Genomic DNA, 22,484 nt, shown 5'->3' with positions numbered 1-22,484 from the left:
CCAGCTTGGCACTGGCTGGGCTCTGGATACTCTCCATGTGGAGTTCAAGATTGATGAACTTAGATATTGATTCTAAGTTTAAAAATATTTCTGGGGCTGGCTATGTAACATTACCACTCTGCATCAAATAAGTGCATTGTCACACTTCCAAACAGTTTTAAAAAGGTCTACCTCAGGATAGGAAATAAGGACTTCAGAGACAGACCTGAAACTGGAGTTATAATGCATTTTTCTTCTTTCTGGAGCCTCATAGGGTTAGGACTTGATGAATGGAAGAGTGAACCAATTTCCACTGGCCTTGCAATTAGGTGATGGACTAGAAAATAGTACTTACTTAACTAGGGTTCCCTGTTTGTACTTCCTTCCATTAGTATTAGGCATGTAAAGAAGTCCACCTTGTTAAAGAGAATGAATTCCAGACTTGGAACTGAATAAGGGGAGAAAAGGAGGTCATCCCTTACACCCAGACAGGTGGCATAACTCAACATCTCCCAAGAGAGTTCTACCTGGAAGATTTAGCAAAAGCATCAGGGAGAGAGTGAAGAAGTACAGGAGATATGTCACATCATTAATTTATTCCTGGTGTTCACTTGGCTGTCCCAGGATTGCCTATTCTGTTTTAACCCCAGTTGCAGTATCCTGCAATTCAAGTCTGGAACTAACTATCTAGATTTAATGTCAAACCCACCAGTTAAGTGCTCAGTCCCCAACAAGACTTACCCCACTGAAAATGTTGGCACAAGTTTAGGGTGTCCCCATGCCATCCATACTTCTGATCAACTGGTTGTAAGTTCAGGGGTTCCCGACACCCTAAAGTTTGATAATTCACTGGAATAGCTCGTGGAACTCTGAAAGGTGATACAGTTATGATAATATTTTTATTATAAAGGATGCAATTCAATAATAGCCAAATGAAGAGACACATAGGATGAGATCTGGGAGTGTCCTGATCTTAAAATGCCATGCTTTCTCCCTGATAATTTAGGCATACCATCCTCCTGGCACATCAATGTGTTCACCAATCAGGAAACTCCACTGAATGTCAACATCAAAATTTTTAGTGGTGTTTGATTACATAGGGTAAGTGATCGAATCAGTGGTCAAATAATTGAATTCAATGTCTGGCCCCTCTCTTCTCTGTTTAGGCTGGCTCAAAATCCCAACCCTGTCATTAGTGATTGGTCTTTATGATGAGCAAAGCCCAATCTAAGGCTAGCTCTGAGTCCACTATAACCTTTCTTGCTAGCATAAACTCAGATGGGAACCTGAATAACAAAGCTCAAGAGTCACAGACATTTCTATTACTCATGAAATTTCAAGAGTTCTAGAAGTTCTATGGCAGGAAACCATAACAACAACAAAAAAAAAAAAAAAACAAATCCTTTATTATATAGCACACCTTTCTTAGATGTAGATAGAGATGATTGATGGGCCTGTCTCCCAGTATTCAAAGAGAGTGGAAGCCAAAGCCATGGAATATGGATAGATTCCTGATCATGTTGGTCATCACTTTGAAGGGATACTTAGGTAAACTGGATAATACTTGGGAAATGGATGTTGTTTGTTTTTCAAGGCACTTCCTTCTTGGTTTGAACATTGGCATTATAAGAGGAGGTTCCTTAAATCAAACATAGTCTCTGAATATAGGTATGAAGCCAAGCGTGTTAGTCTTGCAAATCTGGTAAGCAATCTGAGGACTTTATCGTTATTTATACTTCTAGTCATCTTCCTGAGCATATTCTGATTTCCAGTGAGAGATCACTTACAGTCCTCAAGTTTGTATTGCTTATGCATTGCAAGCTAGTAAAGTTCTGTGCTGTGAAAAGCTAGGTACCTGTGTAGAAAAGTCACAGACTAGGAGAGCTGCAGATAATATTTTTCGAAATGAGGATGTAAAGTTCAAAGAATTGCAGGAGCTCTGCTATTAAATTTATTTGAAAAACTACAATTTGAAAAAATCTCAAGTAAGACATCCATCTTTTTTACATGTATTAACTCCTAAACCATGCTTCATAAACATCAACAAATTTCTTGTACTGCAAAACCTTCCTGGCATTGACCAGATAAGCATTGACTGCATGAGACAATGACTGTGCTCATTAGAACTACAGGGAATGCAGACCGGTGTTCAAGGAAAACCACATGCAGTGTCCCATGTTAGGCAACCATTGGATGCAATGTTTGCTTAGTCTTTTTTTGGCTGATGAATGATGTACCACTTTGAAGAAACAAGGCACACAGTACAGATGCCATCACTGTGCACAGGAAACTGGCAAAGAGCAGTTAAGTGATTTTCTAAGTTTACTCAGAAAGCCAGTAGCAGAATTGGGTCAAAAGTCTCAGGTTTTATTATTATTTCTGATGCAAGAGAACCTAGAAGAAGAAGTTTGAAGGGTTAAGGACAAGGTCTTAAACTGATCATTTATATTGTTTTGTTTACTTTTATGTCATTCTACCCTTTCTCAATGGTCTTTGTAGGTCACCAATAGGTTGATTAATGCCTAGGTGTTTTTATGCTTTTTAGAACTGGTTCATAATCTCTATCTTTTTATTTAAATTTAGTTAAAAAAAAAAAACCTACAAAATCCTTCTGCATAGTCCAGGATTGAGGGAGGAGAAGATATTTAGAGTCACCTACCTCATGTCCATTGATTTTGTGGTGGAATTGATTTGATAATCTAGCTGTGGTTCTGTTTAACCTTCTGATCACTGGGTTTACCTATAGGGATTTTTTCTTCTTTTTTCTTAACTTTCCTGAATAGTTCCAAATAATTATTTCTTTGTAGGAGACATTCAAAAGAATTTTTGAAAACAAAGGAAAATTTTCTTTATCTGGTACCTTTGCTTATTTTTCTCATTTCCCTATAAAAAATGGAATTAAATTTCATTTTATAAAGGGTTTTGTTAGTTTGAATATTTTTTCATCTAAAACACATTAAGTTCTTTAGATACTTAAGAGTGCATAATTACAAATGTATATCATTAAAGCAAAGCTATATTAATTAATACAAAGCTGCCCCAGGGTCTAGTAGCTTGTGGAGACCCCAGCAAAACTACATAGAGACTCCTTTCTCCTTTGTCTAAACATGTTGATTTCTTTCTTCAATTTTAATTTTGTAACTTAACGCAAAGTACATTTTGGCAATATGCACAATTAGGTTATACAATGTAAGTCAGGTTACTAAATAATAAATAACAATAGTAAAAAATAATCACAATAGCTGTGGTTTTATCATTAAGGCATATTTTTTCTAGTAGTATATATTATACAATATATAGTTAGTTTAAACCCAACTAATAATCATTTTCATTAAGTGTTGTTTTCTTAGGTAAATCCACTACTTCAAATTCAAGACAAAATATTTGCATGAAGATATAAAAGCTGAATTGAGTTTTTTCTTAGATTCTCTGTGTCTAAAGAGGGGGAAGACAAGTATACATTTGTGAGTTGTGTCACAATACAGATTTCTACAAAGGGGTTCAGTTCAATCATTTCAAGTGTCTTTGCCTGTCATATTAGAGTTGATTTTATAGTAAGAGCTACTATATACAACCATAAACTAACACCAGAGTCTCCCATTAGAGTCCTAATACACGAAGAGAGTAACTGACACGTTAAATGATTTTTATGCCATTAACTAACCTGAGCTAACCAAAAATTTCCTAGTGGAAGTTTTAAGGGGCCTTCTTGAATGATTGGATAAGCATAGTTTGTAGTGAGCATACTGACATAAGATAAATGGGGGCTTTTAGAGGTTTCTGAGCCTCACCACTGGGGACATTTTGGGCTGGATAATTCTTTCTCGTGGCGGACTGTTCTGCACATCATAACACTGTAGGTTGTTTAGCAGCCTCCCGAATCTCTGCTTACTAGAGACCAACCAGTAGCATCCCCCAGACTCACTATAAAAACCGAACGTGCCTCCAGCATTGCCAGATGTTTTCTGGGGTACAAAATCATCCTGATTGAGAACCACTGGTTTAGAAGATGTTTGGACATAGGTTTCATTCCACATTAAATATTTTACTGCTCCTGTACTTAGGTTTACTTTATTAATTAACTCAGCAAACATACTTCTTTCTAATACATGTGAAGCCCACTTAGCCCAAACTCTGAGTGATATATCTCAAATTCCAAATTGATATAGTCTAAGTTAATTAATTTTATTGTGTTAACCTAATAAACATTGCATTAACCAGAGGTTCAGATAAGTTTATAATGTTTTTAGGCCACTATCACCAGCTCTTATTAGTGACTCTTAGTCTAAACAAAGCCTTGCAAACTGTGTTATAATTTGTGCAACAAAGAAACATGAGGCAAAATGTTAATTCCATTGAGGTTCAGCATGTTACCCACTGGCCGGTCATGTCTATTATCAGATATAGTAATTGGCTAGCTAGTGTAGTTGTAATTTTTCCAACAAAAACTAAAGAAGTTCTTGTTGAGGGAATATCTTTAATAAGAGTGTTCTGGGAGTTCAATGAAATATGTGTCATTTCTTCTGGAATCAGCCAAGTGGTTGGAAGAAATCGTGAGAATGTGAATGAAACGGGGAAAGGCTTGGGAAGAGCATGGGGACCAGTCATATGAGCCACAGAACTTGTTGCTTTTCTCAGCTCCCCTTCGTTTCTGATGTCCAAAACAAGAGCCTGAGCTCATCTCTCTATTTCCCAGCTGTAATGATTTCATCCTGTTCTCTGAGAATCTTCACTGGCCCGCTGTCTTTCAAGTAACTCTATGCTTTTGTCTTTACTCTAAATGCCAACATAGGCTATTTGCCACAAGATCCTCAGACGCCTGTACTGTTCTTTGTAACTTCTTTACTGAGTCCCCTTTCTAAGTTCCTCCTATTAACCTTAACATTTTTAACATTCACATTTCAAAAGCAAGGAACTACTAGCTTATTTACCAGATGGTCTGTTGGACTTTATAATAGTAACTAAAAAGACTGGAAAGCACTCGTTTCTCAGCTTGTCTTTCAGAAGTCATGGTGCAATAGGACTGGGATAGACCCCAGGGATCATCTGCTATAACTTCCCACCAGATGGGAGCTTGAAGCAGGAGGCTCCAAGTCAAACAGACCTGAAATCAATTTCTACCTCCATTTTACATGGCGGGGGTGACATTGAACAGGTTCTTAAGTTTGCTGGGTCTCAAAATAACTATTTTAAATGAGAATAGAGATCCTAAGTTATATGAGCGTATGAGACAATGTATTAAATTTTCTGACACATAGAACATAATTAATCAATATTTATTTCCTTCTTATTATTCCCATTGGAGTAAATCCTACAACAACAAGTACCACGATTGGTATTCCTCATACCAATTTTATTTTAATTAGGTATTTTTGATTAAGTAATATATGCACTGGTTAAAAATTCAAATACTGGAAAACATATTCAGTGAAAAATATAGTTTTCTGTGAACAACCGTCATTGTCATGTTTTTGTGTGTGTAACCAGTTAGAGATAGCCTATGTACATGCAAATGTACTCATACACATGTATTCTTCTTTGACACAAGTTGTAACATCCTGTGTATATTCTTCTGCATCTGGAATTTGACATGAAATCTTTAAGTACTTCAGGATACTTGTATTATTGCTTACTTTTCGAAGCAACAAATTCTCTCAGTTTCTCTAACATGCATCTCCCTATGCATGCATGTATATCTATGTTTCCTTCTCTGTCATCTCTCCATCATTCATATTTCTCATTGCCTTGATTACTGTCTTTAGGCATTTTTTTTTTTTTTTGTCAGTGGCTTTCTTAATCTTGGTACCCCAAACTGAGCACTATATTAAAAAATACAGATTACTATAGCTCTCTTATTTATTTATTTATGATTTATGTATTTGAGAGAAAGAGCATGAGCTGGGGGGAGGGGAAGAGGAGGAGGAGAAGCAGACTCCCCACTTAGTGGGGAAACCACACAGGGCTCAATCTTATGACCCTGAGATCTTGACTTGAGCTGAAACAGCACAGACAGTGTAAAAATAACCTAAATGCTCGGTGGTAGTTTCAACTTTTTTTTTTCTCAAGATTTTATTTATTTATTTGACAGACAGAGATCACAAGTAGGCGGAGAGGCAGGCAGAGAGAGAGGGAAAAGCAGAATCCCCGCTGAGCAGAGAGCCCGATGTGGGGCTCAATCCCAGGACCCTGAGACCAGACCCAGGAAGAAGGCAGAGGCCTAACCCACTGAGCCACCCAGGTGCCCCCAACCTTTTCTATTTTTAAATTAATTCTTATTTAACTCACGTGGTAAAAACAAAAAACTTCCTAAAATAAAGTGGAGAATGCCCCATTTCTCATTTTTAATCTCTAGCAAAGGTTTATAAACTATAGCATAAGATCCGTTAAAGGAAATACCTGAGGGTTTTGTGAAATATGACAACTGTATGTGTGGAGATCATTTCTTCCAAAATGGGTTCTCAAGCTTTCAACAATTCTCAAAGGGGGAGCCATGAAAAAAAATGAAGCTAAAATGTCACCGCTCTCAGAGGGCTGGGTGGCTCAGTCATTAAGCGTCTGTCTTGGGCTCAGGTCATGATCCTCAGGTCCTGGGTTCAAGCCCTGCATCAGGCTCCCTGCTCGGCTGGAAGCCTGCTTCTCCTTCTCATTCCCTCTCACTGCTCTCTATCAAGAATGTTCTCTAGAGAAGAGAGCTAAACAGAGAATTGGTTCAAAGTTCTATCAATATTTCTGGAAGAGATTAGAAAGTAGATTTCTAAAAGAAAGAAAGAAAGAGGAAGGAAGGAAGGAAGGAAGGAAGAATTTCTTAAGAATGCAAACAGATTTCTTCAAAATGCTGTGGAGAATACCTGTTTTCTCTTTAGATGGGAACTGTGATAGTTTTATGTGTCAGTTTCACTAAGCTATAGTATTATAGCCTTCTCCTTGTTTCTTTGGAAAATCCTGACTGATAATTAATATATGGTCTAACATTAGAAATGTAAATAGAAAGAGAAGGGGTCAACATATTTGGTGAGAAATTTTTTTCTGAATTCTAGCAGTGCTAGGATCTTAAAATATATATATATATATAATAGAGGGAATTGCTTAATGCAGAATTGAGAAGAATCTCTTGAACAGGTACCCAAAAGTAGTTTGGAGTGCCTTGTTTGATTAAAAATAAACAACAACAAAAAAAAACCCACTAGCTATTGAGAAGATATCCAAGGACCCCATTGAGAAAAAGATGGAAAATAGAGAGCACCATGTAGTAGGGGTAACAGTGAAAGACAGCTTTAGACTTCAAGCATCTGGAGGATTCCTACATTGGCTCTCATAGCTATGCAAGATTCAGGACTTTGCTCACCATTGTTCTTTGAGCATCATGGGACATTGCAATGCTCCTTTCAGTGCAATGAACACTATATGTCTAATAGAATTTAATATATTACTATCTCATTTTTTGCATAATTCTAAAATATATCAGAGAGTTTGACAAATTTGGAAGGGCATTTTCCTTTTTTATTTGTGGAACAGAAAGTTGCTAATCAAGTAAAATTTGCATAATATAAGGAGAAGTGTACAAAGGTATGTTCCCAACTATGAAACAAAAGAACTCACCATATCATATGCACAGTTACTAAATGTTCTTGGTAACTGACTCATAAAAGATGCTCCAGACGGGTGAGTGGCCACAAAGCACATCATAGAAAATGTCATGGACATCTCTCCAATGAAGACATACAAATGACTAGCAGACACATGAAAAGATGTTCATCATCATTAGCCATCAGGGAAATTCAAATCAAAACCACATTAAGATACCACCATATACCAGTTAGAATGGCAAAGATTAACAAGGCAGGAAACAACAAATGTTGGAGAGGATGTGGAGAAAAGGGAACCCTCATATACTCTTGGTGGGAATGCAAGCTGGTGCAGCTACTTTGGAAAACAAGTGTGGAGATTCCTCTAAAAACTAAAAATAGAGCTACCCTATGACCCTGCAATTGTACTACTGGGTATTTACCCCAAAGATACAGATATAGTGGAAAGAAGGACCATATGTACCCCAATGTTCATAGCAATAATGGCTATAATCACCAGACTGTGGAAAGAGCCAAGATGCATTTCAACAGACAAATGGATAAAGATATGGTCCATATACGTAATGGAAGATTACTCAGCCTTCAGAAAGGATGATTACCCAAATTTTGTATTAACATGGATGGAACTGGAGGAGATTATGCTCAGTGAAATAAGTCAAGCAGAAAAAGTCAAGTATCATATGATTTTACTTACTTGTGGAACATAAGGAATAAGATGGAAGACATTAGGAAAAGGAAAGGAAAAGTGAATTGGGGGAAATGGGAAGGAGAGATGAACCATGAGAGACTGTGGACTCTGAGAAACAAACAGGGTTTGAGAGGGAGGTGGGTGGGGGGATGGGTGAGCCTGGTGGTGGGCATTAAGGACAGCATGTATTGCATGGAGCACTGAGTGTAGTACAAAAACAATGTATCCTGAAACACTGAAAAAATAAAATTAAAATTACAAATATACATAAGCACTAAAAAAAGAAAAGAAAAAAGAAAATTTTAATATATCTGCATTTCAGTTATAATTTCTTTTCTCCAAATCCCCTTAATTTTGTAACTCATTCCTTAATCAACAGCATCCTGGCAGTCCCATTAGGAAGTCCAGTTGCAAAAAAACCTAGCCAAGACCATTTCTTAATTTTAAACATAAGCCAAAAGTGAAACTCAATGTGTTATGTGAATCAGTTTTGCTAAATGTGTTAAATGTTTGTCATATGATTTGATTTTATCCTTTAATTTTTATAAAGTTCAATTTTGCTTCTTAAGTCAAAAAGAGGAAGGGCTATAAAGAGGTCACAACAGGAGAATTTTTTTTTTTTTAAGCTGTCATTGGTGAGTTTTTATTTATTCACCATGAGAGGGCTTTAATGACTGCACTGCTTTGTTGATGGCATGGCCATGTTTGTATTCGTCTTTCTTCCGAATACCTAGGCAAGGCTCTTTCATGTTGCTCACACATCGCTTAATTTTGGATCAGTGCCAAATTCCCCACCTTCATGAATGATTAACTCATGTAGCTTGTTGCTAATAATGTGTGCACTTGATGGCAGATGATATTTGTTTTGGACAGGGTGAAAGTAGACCTTGGACGTTTGATCAGGGTATAGTAGTACGGAGCATGTGTGGGCACATGTACTGGGGAGAAGACTGTGGTCCATCTCCTCAGGTTGCCCCTCATCTCCCTTTTGCACTGTCATAGGAAGGGAGTCTTCAATTCACTTTATCATGCACAGGTTGCCTTCAACTCAGCCTTGTCATTGTGATTCGTCACACTAATACTCTTGCCTTTTATGTGCTGAATCTCATTGAAGTCTCCACACACCAGGATGGTGCCCCAGGGTATATGCCTACAACAAAGATTGCAAACATAGTTTGAAAGGAAACACAGTAAAAGAGAAAAATAACGTTCCCGTTGCTACTAGAAGCCAGTTCCTACAAAACCTGGCAGGTTTTCCAACTTCAACCATAGCTGAGTTACAAGGGCAGCTTTCAGCTCAGTCAGCTTTAAGTATGATTATGTGTAGCCCCACTATGATGTCATCTTTCTTCTTCTTCTTCTTTTTCTTCTTTTTAAATAGCATTGCGCTCTACCTAACCTTCTCCAACTAAGAGGTAGGAAGAACATAGCTTCTCTGTCTTCCCTTAGCTGATTTGTGAAATCCATGAGAAGCAGATGGAGCAGATCACCCCACTGCCAGAAGAAGCAATGATTCTGCCTTCGGCCATGTTGTGGGACCACATTACCCATCTGGCCCTTTCCCACAGCTCAGCTGTCCATAACTCCATTCTAATCATTTCGGACCATACTCAAGCTGCAGGGTTCTTGGGTGTGTGCCCTGCAACTGCATGGATCTCACCTTGGGAACATGTCAGAAATTCACATACCCAATAGCCCCACTCTGGAGACCCATGGACAGTAAGTCTGATGTGGGCTGTGGGAGTCTGCAGTTGACTAGCTTTGCAGATGATACTGATGCACTGCCAGGGGTGGCATTCCCAGTTTACATGATGGCATTTCTTAAGTGTGTGAAACTCTGGTTACAGGTACTGTAATCCTAAATGACAGCCTCATTTGGACAGCAGGAGCAGGAGGAAGGGAGAGTTTTGTCTATCGAGTACTGAAAAATGTGCTAAGGAATGTGCTATGTGCTTTATTTTTGTAACCACTTCTCACAAAATGCTTAAAAGTAAATTTATCACTCCATTTTAATGATGAAAATTTTTTCCTGCCATCATTTTCTCTACTTAAATTAGAGGTGAGATGACTTTGTAAGGGCTTTCCCCTAATCTATGTTGTTGTGCCTACTTTGCTGTAAAATTTAAATAGTAGATTGGCATGGCATCCACAGTCAGCATTGTGTGTGTGTGTGTGCATGTGTGTTATTTTCTAGAGAAGATGGTTCATTCCATGTGTATTATTTGTCCTATCAATAACATTACAAATTATACAAATTTAGTTGCTTAAAACCACACAGATTTATTTTCTCACAGTTCTGTAGGTTAGAAGTCGAGATAGGCTTGACTGATTCCTCTGCTTTGGATCTCACAAGGTGGAAGGCGAGGCATCAGCTGGCCTGAGCTTTTGCCTGGAGGCCCTTGAGATGGTGGTATGGAGATGTGCTTATTAGCAGAGCTTCGTTTGCCATGGGTAGAAGCTGGGTCCTTGTCTCCTGGCTGGCTGTCAGCCAGGAGCTTCTTTCACTCCTGAAGACCACTTCCATTCCTTGTCAGGTTGTCTTCTCCTTTTCAAGCCATCAAGGCACATTCGTGTTTTGAACCTCTGACTTTCTAGTCTGCTGCATCTCTTCTGTCTCTAACTAAAGAAACTTCTCTGTATTTTAGGCCTCACGTGATTAGATTGGGCCCACAAAGGGTAATCAACGTCTCTCAAGGTCAACAGATAGGTAACCTCATTTACATATGCAAAATTCTTCTTGCCCCATAATATAAGTTAACCAGTGTTGTGATCCAGAGAGGAAAGATCACAAATATGAAACTTCTACATACAATAACATAGAATAAAAACTTTTTATATCAAGACTCCCTTCCACTTATAACTTCAGGAAATCCCATCAGTACTGAAAATTTGTAAAGAGTAAGTACATGGCTTTTTGCTGGTATGTGGCTCATATTAGGTGTTTTAATAAATGTACTTTTTTCCCTAATTGAACAAATAGTATATATTAAGAAGGGAGAGTAGATCCAAGAATAACTAGAGGTCTTACATATCTAGTTGTCTCATCACTCTGCTTATGAAATACTCTTGTGGTCTTGAAATGTATTTTTGAAGAGAGTAAAGCAGATAGAGACCTGTTTTCCTAAGACTTTTTTTTCTCCTGGATTTTTTTTAACGTTTCCCCCTTCCCTTTCTTTAAAGAAAGAAAGTGTTAACACTTTCAATACAGTAGACTTGCTACATTTCAGTTAGGGCTGGGGTGAGGTGGCTGGATGTACAATCTTATTTTCTTCCACTAGAGGAGTGAAGGTGTTCTGGAAGGAATGCAAGGAGTTGCTCAGAGACTGGATGGTGAACAGATCTGACCCTGCAATTGGGGCTGGGGGTTCATGAGGCTAAAGAAGATTCAGACTGAGAAAGAGATGGTAGCAAATTGCCACTGAGAGCCTGGGGAGGGGTGAGGGGAGGGGAGAATGGAAGAATGTGTTACCTGGTCTTGGTGCTATAACAGGTATCCAGGGGAAGAGGTGAGACAGGGCAGCTGCTTGCAAAGTTTTCTTCTGGCTACCCAGTTCTATCTAGGTTCAGCCTCACTTATGCTGACACACAGCTCATCAAACCTTGGGGAAAACTTCAAAAGCATCCAAAACATCCAAGAAGCACATTTCAAATGATCTTTTCAAATTAATTAGTATCAGAAAATTGATAAAGGGATGATGGGCAGCAGGAACACATTTCTTAATCTTCCTTTTGTTTTTGCTCCCCTGACCCCGAATGCATACACTCTGCAGGGATAAACTTGCTTGTCTGCACTTGGTTCCTCAACCCATCCAGAAGTGTTTGAACTCAGTCTGATAAAAATCTATGTGTCTGCCTTCTAGCTGACACAGTTCTCTTCTGCCTATGGGTAGGCATAGGAAAATTTTATGTTCAAATAAATCACAGTCATATTCATATTGGAGTGGCTAGTACAATCACATCCTAAATTAACTATTTAGAACCATATCTCCACATATTATCAAATGTTCAATGGTCTGGGGAGAGTGGTTTGGATTTTATATCCAACTTAGTATTCATTTGTCAGAATAAATTGGGCTTAAAACTCAAGGGTGATACTTTAAGCAACTACTTAGGCAATGGTCTCTCATTTTACTGTTTTAGATAGTAAACTCTTAAGTCCAAAGTCCATGAGGAGTTCCATGGCCTTGTTCAGCAACCAACAAAGATGAGGGCAAAGGTAAATGCTTATAAAAGTATATAATTACTATGAATATTGGGATACCTGAGCAGAATGTTACACAAAAATTTCTCTCATCCACGATCTTTGCAAACATGCAGGCAGATAATTTTTTTGTGTCATCTAGTCATATGACCATATATAGAACCATGTATCTTCCCTTATTTTTTTTTTTTAATAGATGAAAAAGTAAAATCCTTTTAAACTGAGGTAGTCATGCCAAGGAAATGTTTTTAATATATTGTTTTTCTTTGAACATTTCATTTTTTTCTCCCAACCAGTAATACAAATCAACTCCATTTTCATTTCTTTAGTAGGGAGAGGCTTATTAGAAAAAAAGAAATGGATAATGGCAAAACTAAGGAAAGCAATTAGCTTTGCATAAAACACAATGTACCATAGTAGTGTATGCAAACTCTAAATAAGGCCTTTTAGTTTAGAGCAACCAAAACACTTACGCCAACCTAAAAATAACTTTCTTCTCATTACTTTGAGCCCACAGTCAGCAACACCTAGAAGGACAAGAAAAAACAACCCATAAATGGTTTCATAGATATCCTGCAGTGAGGTTGAATTGTATGTTTTTAATTATACACATTAATGTCTCCTAGAAAAAAGTGCCCAATAACAATGCTTTCTCAAAGGTAATAATACTCCAAAATGACCTCCAAAATAATCATTTAACTGTGTATTATATGGGAGGTCTTTGAAGCAGTGGAACATTTTCTAATTATCTGGCAAATACTTTTAGAGTACGTACAAACTTTGCTCCTGAATATTGGTCTTTAGCGGGGTGTAGCTATAGCTTCCCCACATACAATGCATGGTCCAGTGAATGGGTGATATTCCTGTGTAACGTATGATATTTAAATAAACACATGAATTAAGGATGATTCTCACACACTGGAGAATGACCATGGCTGACTTCTGATTCAAGTGCTACCTGTAAAGTCTATGTAACACTACCAACATCATTCAAACCCTGCCCACCTCTGAATTCCAGAACATATACAATCAAGATTTCATTTCTTTGGAATAATTTATTTTCCTTTCTCTAAATCTAGTACCAGTTTAGAACAACCTTTTAAATTTAGTTACTCATCATTCTTTTAATGAATTAATTTTATACATTATTTGCAGACTGGAAGTTAATTAATGCACTCTGCTGTGGGTCATACCGTAGAGGGAAGTGGATAAGTGGGGACATTAAGAGCATGAGTAATTGGCAGGCTTGGATGGTTAATTCTGGTTAATCCTACTGGTGAATTCTGGCATACTGAAAGCTGTATAGGCACTTAATACCTGAAGGACAGGAAAGGTGTAGCCAGATAAGAAAACAAGAAATCAAGAAAAAAGAAGAAAAGCACTTCAAGTGCTTTAAAATTTCACATCGTGGCTCCTCTTAGATCATAAAGAATCATGACGCCACTTCCTGATGGACAGTAGAGAAAATTTAATGATGCTGCATTATGATACATAGTACAATTACTTTGACTTGGTGGTAAGAAGAGATCTAATTTAAAAAAAAATAAAATAGTTTTCATTACTTTTTCAAGGATAGTGCTACTCATTCTATATATTTACCCACAAAGGAGCAAAACCAGGCTTTTGTGAATGTATATATAGGATACTCTTGATTGAGGACTTTATTTTATTTATCAGGTCTAAAAATGTCTTCATCCAAATGTAGGAAATCTATAAATTTCATTATTTCTCTATAACTAGACTAAATTTTTTAAAGGTCCCCAATATCGGTGATGGAAATGAAAACTTTACATTTACTCATTCAATGAATGCTATTTTCTTTTAATTGAGAAGAGTGCCGTCATGGGAAACTTGGTCTGTTCAGGCTCCTATTCCTTACTCTCATTCTCATTTTTAAAATGAGGAACATACATAGGTGCCAGAAAAAACCTGACCAAATATGACAGTGGCCTCCTTGTGAGTGATGAGGCACGGCTGTGAAAGTAGACTTTGAAATGGACAAAAATATTGAGTATCTGTCCCATCTAGCACATTCTCTGAGTTACATGATTCTTTTTTTTTTTTTAAGATTTTATTTATTTATTTGACAGACATCACAAGTAGGCAAAGAGGCAGACAGAGAGAGAGAGGAAGAAGCAGGCTTCCTGATGAGCAGAGAGCCCCGTGAGGGGCTAGATCCCAGGACCCCAGAACCCTGAGATCATGACCTGAGCCAAAGGCAGAGGCTTTAACCCACCAAGCCACCCAGGTGCCCCCTGAGTTACATGATTCTATAACTCTCCTCTGCCCATCCACCCACCCACTGCTTTTGCTTTGTTTGAAAGCTATGAAAGTTGTAGAAAAGTTAAAGCAATGTGAATGATTCTTCTCCATAGACCTGTAAATGAATTTGGTGTGGTGGAAGGCAATTGATTATTGTCTTGATATGGAAGAGTTTAACATTTATTATAAATTTATTTTAGCCTATCTGATTACACCAGTAAGTGTGTACTCTTTTAAAACTTTGCAACATGTTCCTCATTCCCTCATTAATTAAAGAAAACATTTGACACATGTGCATTGTACATTTGTATAAAGACTATGATTTCAAGGCTAAGAAGTCATTCTCTCATGGATCCCACCAACCTCTGCTTTATATAGTTCTGCTCTTCCCTGGCCTCTTGTTGCTTTCACTGTTTAAATATTCACTGATGCAGTAACTAGAGTTCTGTTCTCTTAGCATAGTTGAAAATCTGGGAATCCCACATTGGTGCTTTCACCCCCACTCTCACTGGTAATGAGTCTTCCAGCTAATCCCTGGCATTACCCTGCTAATTTACCCCTTGCCATGAAGATCTCATGGAATATTGGTGAATCTCAGTATTACCTCCCATTTCCCTATTAGAGGTACCCAAGAATTGCTCAGTGTCTATATCTAAGAAGAAAGAAGCATCAGGATATAATATCTCATAACTCATTTTACTCTCGTTCTTCCTCTTTGCACCTGTATACACGTAAGGATGCCCTCCTCATGTTAGAGTTCTGAGTGGATTCAGTGACAGGATACCCTTTCTACCCTTTCCTAGAACTGTCTGTTTTCCTTTTTCCATTTTTTTATTTGCGGAGGTGGGGGGCAATTTCTGAAGGGCTCTAGAGCATCAGCTGATTCTTTACTATTCCAAACCTTTCTCCCATAGGGCACAGTACCCCCACCCTACACTGAGCTCTAACTGTGCTATCACTCCCTTCCCAGTAGGCAAATTCCTTTCTGAATTTCTTAATACCTACATTTAGGACCCCATGCTTTTAATAGGTAAAAGGTATTTTTGGAATTTAGACGCTTTCCCCTCTCCTGATAAATACTGGCTTTTACAATCATCATTTAACTATAAATTCAAAAGCAGCCAGTTTTGAAACTCAAGGTTGGAAAAATAATGCCTTTAATCCAAGGCTGTACCGATTTTCTCCAACCCTGGATAAAATAAGTTCTGTGAAATAAACCTGGTTATTTTTTTTCTTTTTATTATTGAATTATAGCTGACATATAATATTTTAGGTATACAACATAGTGATTCAGCAATTCTATACAGTACTTAATATTCATCATGACAAGTGTAGTCACCATCTATCACCACACATTAATACAACATTATTTACTATATTTCCTATAGAACTTTGTATCCCTTAATCTCCTTTATCTGTTTTACCAATCTCTCCCACCCACCTCCCATCTGGCAACCATCAATTTGTTCTCTGTATTTAAGATTCTTTTTTGTTTGTTTGTTTGTTTATTCATTTGTGTTTTCTTTGCTTGTTGTTAGATTCCACATATGAGTGAAAACATATGGTGTCTGTCTTTCTCCATCTATTTCAATTAGAGCATAATAAACTCTAGGTCCATCCATGTTGTCGCAAATGACAAGATCTCATTATTTTTTATGGCTCAGTAATATTCTATCTCTCTCTCTCTCTCTCTCTCTCTCTCACACACACACACACACACACACACACACACACACACACACACCCTTTTCTTTATGCATTTATCTATCAAGGAACACTTGGGTTGTTTTCATATCTTTTTTTCTAAAGTATTTATTTATTTATTTATTTGACAGAGGGAGAGAGAAAGATAGCAAGAGCAAGAACACAAGCATGGGGAGTGGGAGAGGGAAAGCAGGCTCCCAGCGAAGCAGGACCCTGGGATCATTACCCCTGCTGAAGACAGACGCATAACAACTGAACTACATAGGCACCCCATATCTTGACTTTTGTAAATAATATTGCAATAAATGTAAGTATGCATATATCTTTTCAAATTAGTGTTTTCTTTTCCTTTAAGTAAATTCTCAGGTCTGGACTTATTGGATCATATGGTATTAGTATCTTTACTTTTAATTTTTTGAGGAACCTCCATACTGTTTTCGATAGTGACTGCTCTAATTTCATTTCCTCCAGTAGTCCCTAGGGTTTCCTTTTCTTCCACATCCTCACAATACTTTTTATTTCTTTTCTTTTTGATATTAGCTATGCTGACTGCTATGAGGTAATCTCATTATGGTTTTGATTGGAATTTTCTGATGATTTGTGCTGTTGAACAACTTTTGATATGTCTGTTGGCCATCTGTATGCCTTTGGAAAAAAGTTGATTCAGGTCCTCTGCCCATCATTTAATCAGAGTGTTTTTTTTTTTTTTTTATGTTTTGTTTTCATTCGTTTGTTTTTGCTGTTGGGTTATAAAAGTTATTTACATATTCTGGATATTAACCCCTTATCAGATATATCATCTGCTAGTATCTTCTTCCATTCAGTAGGTTCTCTTTTTTTTGTTTTTGTTTTTGTTTTTGTTTTGGTGGTTTCCTTTGCTACACAAAAGCTTTTTATTTTGGGGTATTCTCAATCATTTATTTTTGCTTTTGTTAACCTTGCCTTAGGAGACAGAGCCATAAATGTGTTGCTGAGATTGATGTCCAACAGATTTCTGCCTATGTTTTCCTTTAGGAGTTATGGTTTCAAATCTCATATTTAGGTTTAATCCATTTTGAGTTTATTTTTGTGTATGGTATAATAAAGTGGTCCAGTTTCATTCTTTTGCATGTAGCTGTCCAGTTTTCCCAACATCATTTGTTGAAGAGACATTTTTAACCAGCTAATTTTTAATAAACAGTGTTTCAAAGAGTATCTTAAACACATTGTGTTTCTTTTAAGCTCAATAACAGGTCTTTGGTGAAGGTATTACTTATTTCCATTTTTACACTTTAGAAAATAGACATACAGATGTTATGTAGCTAGCCTAACTAATAAGCTCACACAGTTACTAAGTGACAGTACTGAAATTTGAATGCAGAGCTACTTAACTCCTCTTTTGCACAAGGCTGCGTTAATAGAAAAGGTAATAAAATGATACTACCCACTCATAATTTTCTACAAAAATACTTCTACTGTAGTAATACTTCTAATGTAGTAATTAGAAATAGGACCACCCCACCAATGTCCTTATCCCCAGAACCTGTGTCTGTGTTGTATGCTACATGGCAAGGAGGACTGAAGTTTTAGATGGAATTGACGCTGCTAATCAATTAACTCTAAAATAAAGACATTTTTCTGGATTATCCCAGTAGGCTCAGTGCAATCACACAAGCCTTTTAATGTGTAGGAAGAAGGCAGAAGAGTCAGAACCAGAGAGATAATATCATGAGAAAGACTTGACCAGCCATTGCTGGATTTATAGATGGAAAGGGTCTATGAGCCAGAGAATGTGGGTGGCCTCTACAAGGGGAAAAGTAAGGAATCAGATTCTTTCCAGGGCCTCCAAAAAAAAAAAAAAAAAAAAAAAAAAAAGCAAAAAACAAAGAAAGCTGTGCTGATTCCCGGATTTGAGCCCAGTGAGTTTAACTTTTAAACTCCAGAACTGTAAGGTAATAAATTTGTGTTTTCCTAAGTCACCAGTTTGTGGCAATTTGTTACAGCAGTGATAGGAAGCTAATATATGTCCAACACAATTAACTCTTTAGTGTTTTATAAATTTACATTTTCTAGACAGTTGTATGACTTTGTTTTTTATGGCAGAGACATCTTACCAAATGCTTCTTATCAAAATCTCTGTCTGCCTCTCCTCCCTTTGGACACAGAGTCAAATGTATTTCTTAGTCTTCTTTGTGGGTATATTTGATCAAGTAACTGAGTATTAGCCAAAGGAATATGTTTAGAAGTCACGCATGTTCTTTCCTGTCTGACACTTTCCAAAAGCAAGTCTCCTTCTTCTCCCTCCTTCCACAGACTGGTGCCACATACTAAGAATGTATGTAGAAAGGGAAAGGAAATAAAATAGCTTAAGATTATTTTGAAAAAACAAGATAAAAGTAGCAGAAATCAGTTAGGCCAATTTGAAGATTTAATACATAGTTATAGCAAGCATGACTGTGTGGTATTGATAAAGGGATAGATGCACATATTAATGGAAGACAGTAGAGATCCCAGAAATAGACTCACATAAATATCCCCAACTGATTTTTTTTTACAAAGTTGCAAGCTATTACCATTGAGACAAACTGAATTAAAGATACATGGAGTCTTTTTGTATTATTTCTACAACTGCATGTGACTCTAGGATTTAAAACTTTAATAAAACAAAATTATGATCAATGGACTAGCAATAACCACATCACCTGGCAGTGTACTTGTAATGTAGAATCTCAGACCATATCCCAAATCTACTGAATCAGAAATTGCATATTTACAAAATCCTTTGGCAATTGATGTATACATAAATTTTTGAGAAGCACTTCTCTAGACAATATCAAATATTTGGCATTTAAGTTAGCCTGATATTTTGTTGGTTTCATGCTTTTAGTCACTTTTCATTTTATAAATTAACTTTTCTTATGCATGACAGATATACATTTCACAGAACAAAATAAACCAGACCCTTAAATTTAAGTATATCATATCTTGAGTTTTTTTAAGTTCTTTGATTTCTTGATATATTTATTTTTTCCCTAACTTCACCACAAGAAATTCTAGTCATCCTTTTAATATAATAATACTATTAAAGTTGCTAAGAAATGCTTTTTAATCTTTTTTTTTTTTTTAAATTACAAACCTATCAGAACTTAGCTTGGTATTTTTGTGCAAAATTCATGGATCTAAACAACTGGGTGAAGCTGTTTTTCATTCTAGTATATTCTCAAAAATAATTATAGCAATATAGTTTTATTTTAATAATAATTTTATAATAAATAATAATAAAACACATGCTTTTTCCTTGTCCTTAGACACTAATACTCTTTGAGAGACTTACACACACTTAAGTATTAATAATATTTTCTAGTTACCCACCACAGATCTCAAGTTCATCACTTGTTTTCTAGAGTCATAACTCATGTGCCTCATTTGGCCCATGTCTCCATTCAGTGCAAAAGGTAAAACCAGGTTCTTCTGTGTGCCCACTTTGATCTTCCAAACAAGGCTTTCTTTCTTCAGAATTTTCTATTCTCTCAGCCTGAAAAGTGAAATCCAGGTTTTCCCAGACCAAGAGTGCCTAGAAGGTTATAAGATAAAAATAACAACAGTTAAATATGCTTCCAAAAACATATCCTCACCTGACCTATGGGAGCTTTAGTCTATGTAAAATTTCTTCCAAAAAGTTCTTGGGGGTCCAGGAGGATGAAATGCTATATTTTTTATGCTCAAATCTATAACCCTCAAACTTGATATTTTGCTTAATAGAAAGTAATTACTTAATAAATACATGTTATCTGGCTGGCTTCCTGACCATCAAGGTAGGGCACGTTTTTGTCAATGTATATAATTACATGAATTTAAGTAATTGCCCCAATTGGTTCAGAAACAATTTACTTATAAATCTTGAAAAGATGACTCAGGCCAATTATAATGTCTCTTAAGGCTATAAAATATGACAGAATAATTATGACATTCATTAGCGAAAAAGATATTGAAGTATCATGATATAGAGAGGGTAAGAAAGAATCCAATAAAACATATGATAACCATGGTTTCAGTTATAAATATGATAAAAAGTTACTCTTTATTGATATTTATTGAGCACTTATTAAATACTCTGTCTTTTTGGATCCTCACAAAATCTTATGAAGTAGGCAAAATTATTATTCCATCTATAGAGACAAAGAAGTAAAAGTTCACAGAGAAGAAGTGATTAGCCCAAGGTCAAAAGCATGGAGAGAACTAGGATTCAAACCCTAATATGTTTGACAAGACGACTGAGCTCTTGACCAACTGTAACATTCTATATCAGAGGACTATTTGGTGGCAGGTTAGAAATAACAATGTCTTCAGAATGTAGGCAATTATTCATATTGGGAGGGTTTTCAGTAAAGAGACTTGAAGTGAGGTCTTTCCAGTTTCCAAGGATACAGAATTCCTCCAACTCAGATCTTTCTTCAAATTCCTACCAATTCTTTTGATTTTGAGTATTCATGATACCTCATTCTTTTTCTCACAACACATAATTCAACTTTTTGTGGGTTTTAGTGTATTTCTGACCCTTTACATCACCTTTCCAAAATAGGTCCCAAATTTTCTTATCTTACTAGAGAAGCATTCTTCATAGTTACTGCATGTATCTACTGTTCCTTTCTTCTCCTGCCGTAGGTCTTTCAGTGATATCAAAACCACTATAAACACCTTCCCTATCTCTAGCTGCCTACTATGTTCTCAATTTTATCCCAAACTATCAATGCTGCAACAAAAACTCCCAGACTCATCACAGTGAAATACCACTTCCATTTCTGCTGCATTCCAATTGTCAGCTGATCCACTGCTGAGATGCTATGACATTTTCATGCTCAATAGAAACCTTGGATATGGAAAAGCACCCCACACTGTTCTACTCATCCCCACCCCCTTTGATCCCACTAGGACAGAGGTTACAAAGTATTATTGCCTTGGGCTTCCAAAATCTTTCAAAGATTCTAATGAAAGAGTTCTTTCAGCTTTTTGTCAATCTTTGCAAACTTCCACCCTTTCCCTGAGAACTAGGCAGGAGGCCAACAGAGCCAGAGGACAATCTGAGTGACCAATACCCAAATCCATACAGGATCCAAAATTTCCCCTCTCCTCTAAACTGACCCATTGTTTTTTGAACACACTTGGGTGTCCTTTGAGAGCTATTTTTTCCTTTATAGTATATATGGCAGTTGAAACATCAAGGAAGGGCACTTAGCATTGAGGTCTAAACTGCACTTAAGTTGATGGGAAGAATAGTTGGAGTGAGAGGTTAAGAGAATCTCTCTGTCATGACAGTTTAAATGAAAGTTGGAGTCTCAAAGATGAAGCAATGTTGGACTAGAACCATGGATTCTCAAACATAATTTTAGTAGTGGAACACTTTTTCTATTAACAAATTATGATTTAAAAAATCAGTATATAAAACCTTGACAATCAGAGTTTGCAAATATCTTTTCCAGTCCATTAACTTCTTCTTGCTCACTACCAACTACCATATTCCAGTAGGAACTACTTCCATATAAATTTTTATTATAAAAACTACAAAAATCTCTCAATGGGATATTATTATGAATCAAGAGTCATATATTACCATATCTAATTTTTATTGAGCCCCCCTTATATATAAGAAAAGTAAACATAGAGAACAAAAAGGAAACTGAAAACATGACCTTGGTCTTATTTTAACCATTATTTTCAATCTTCAGATTTAACTACTTATAGAACATAACACCTTTCAATAATTATTTAGTAAATAATTATTTAGTATAAAACTCACTTCACTTTAAAGGTTATACTTCTATTTATACTGTATACAAGTAAACATTCCATCTTTAATAGAGCTAGGAATATAAGGGCACATCAAAATAGTGTTTTTAGGTCACATCTCTAGTCTCTGATTTCTTAAGTTTTTTATATTTCACTAAATATATAGATTTTAGTGCAACATGTGAAGTAAAAATGTGAACTAAAATACTAAAATTTAGGCACTTGGAATTGGTCCATAGGTGAATTCCAGGAAAGTTTATGTAAAATACTAGGAAGTTTCATGCTGTTTAGTCACAAA

Source organism: Mustela nivalis, assembly GCF_964662115.1.
Source record: "Mustela nivalis genome assembly, chromosome: 11".
Classification (NCBI taxonomy): Eukaryota; Metazoa; Chordata; class Mammalia; order Carnivora; family Mustelidae; genus Mustela; species Mustela nivalis.
The sequence above is the reverse complement of the archived record's forward strand: the minus strand, read 5'-3'. Positions refer to the sequence as shown.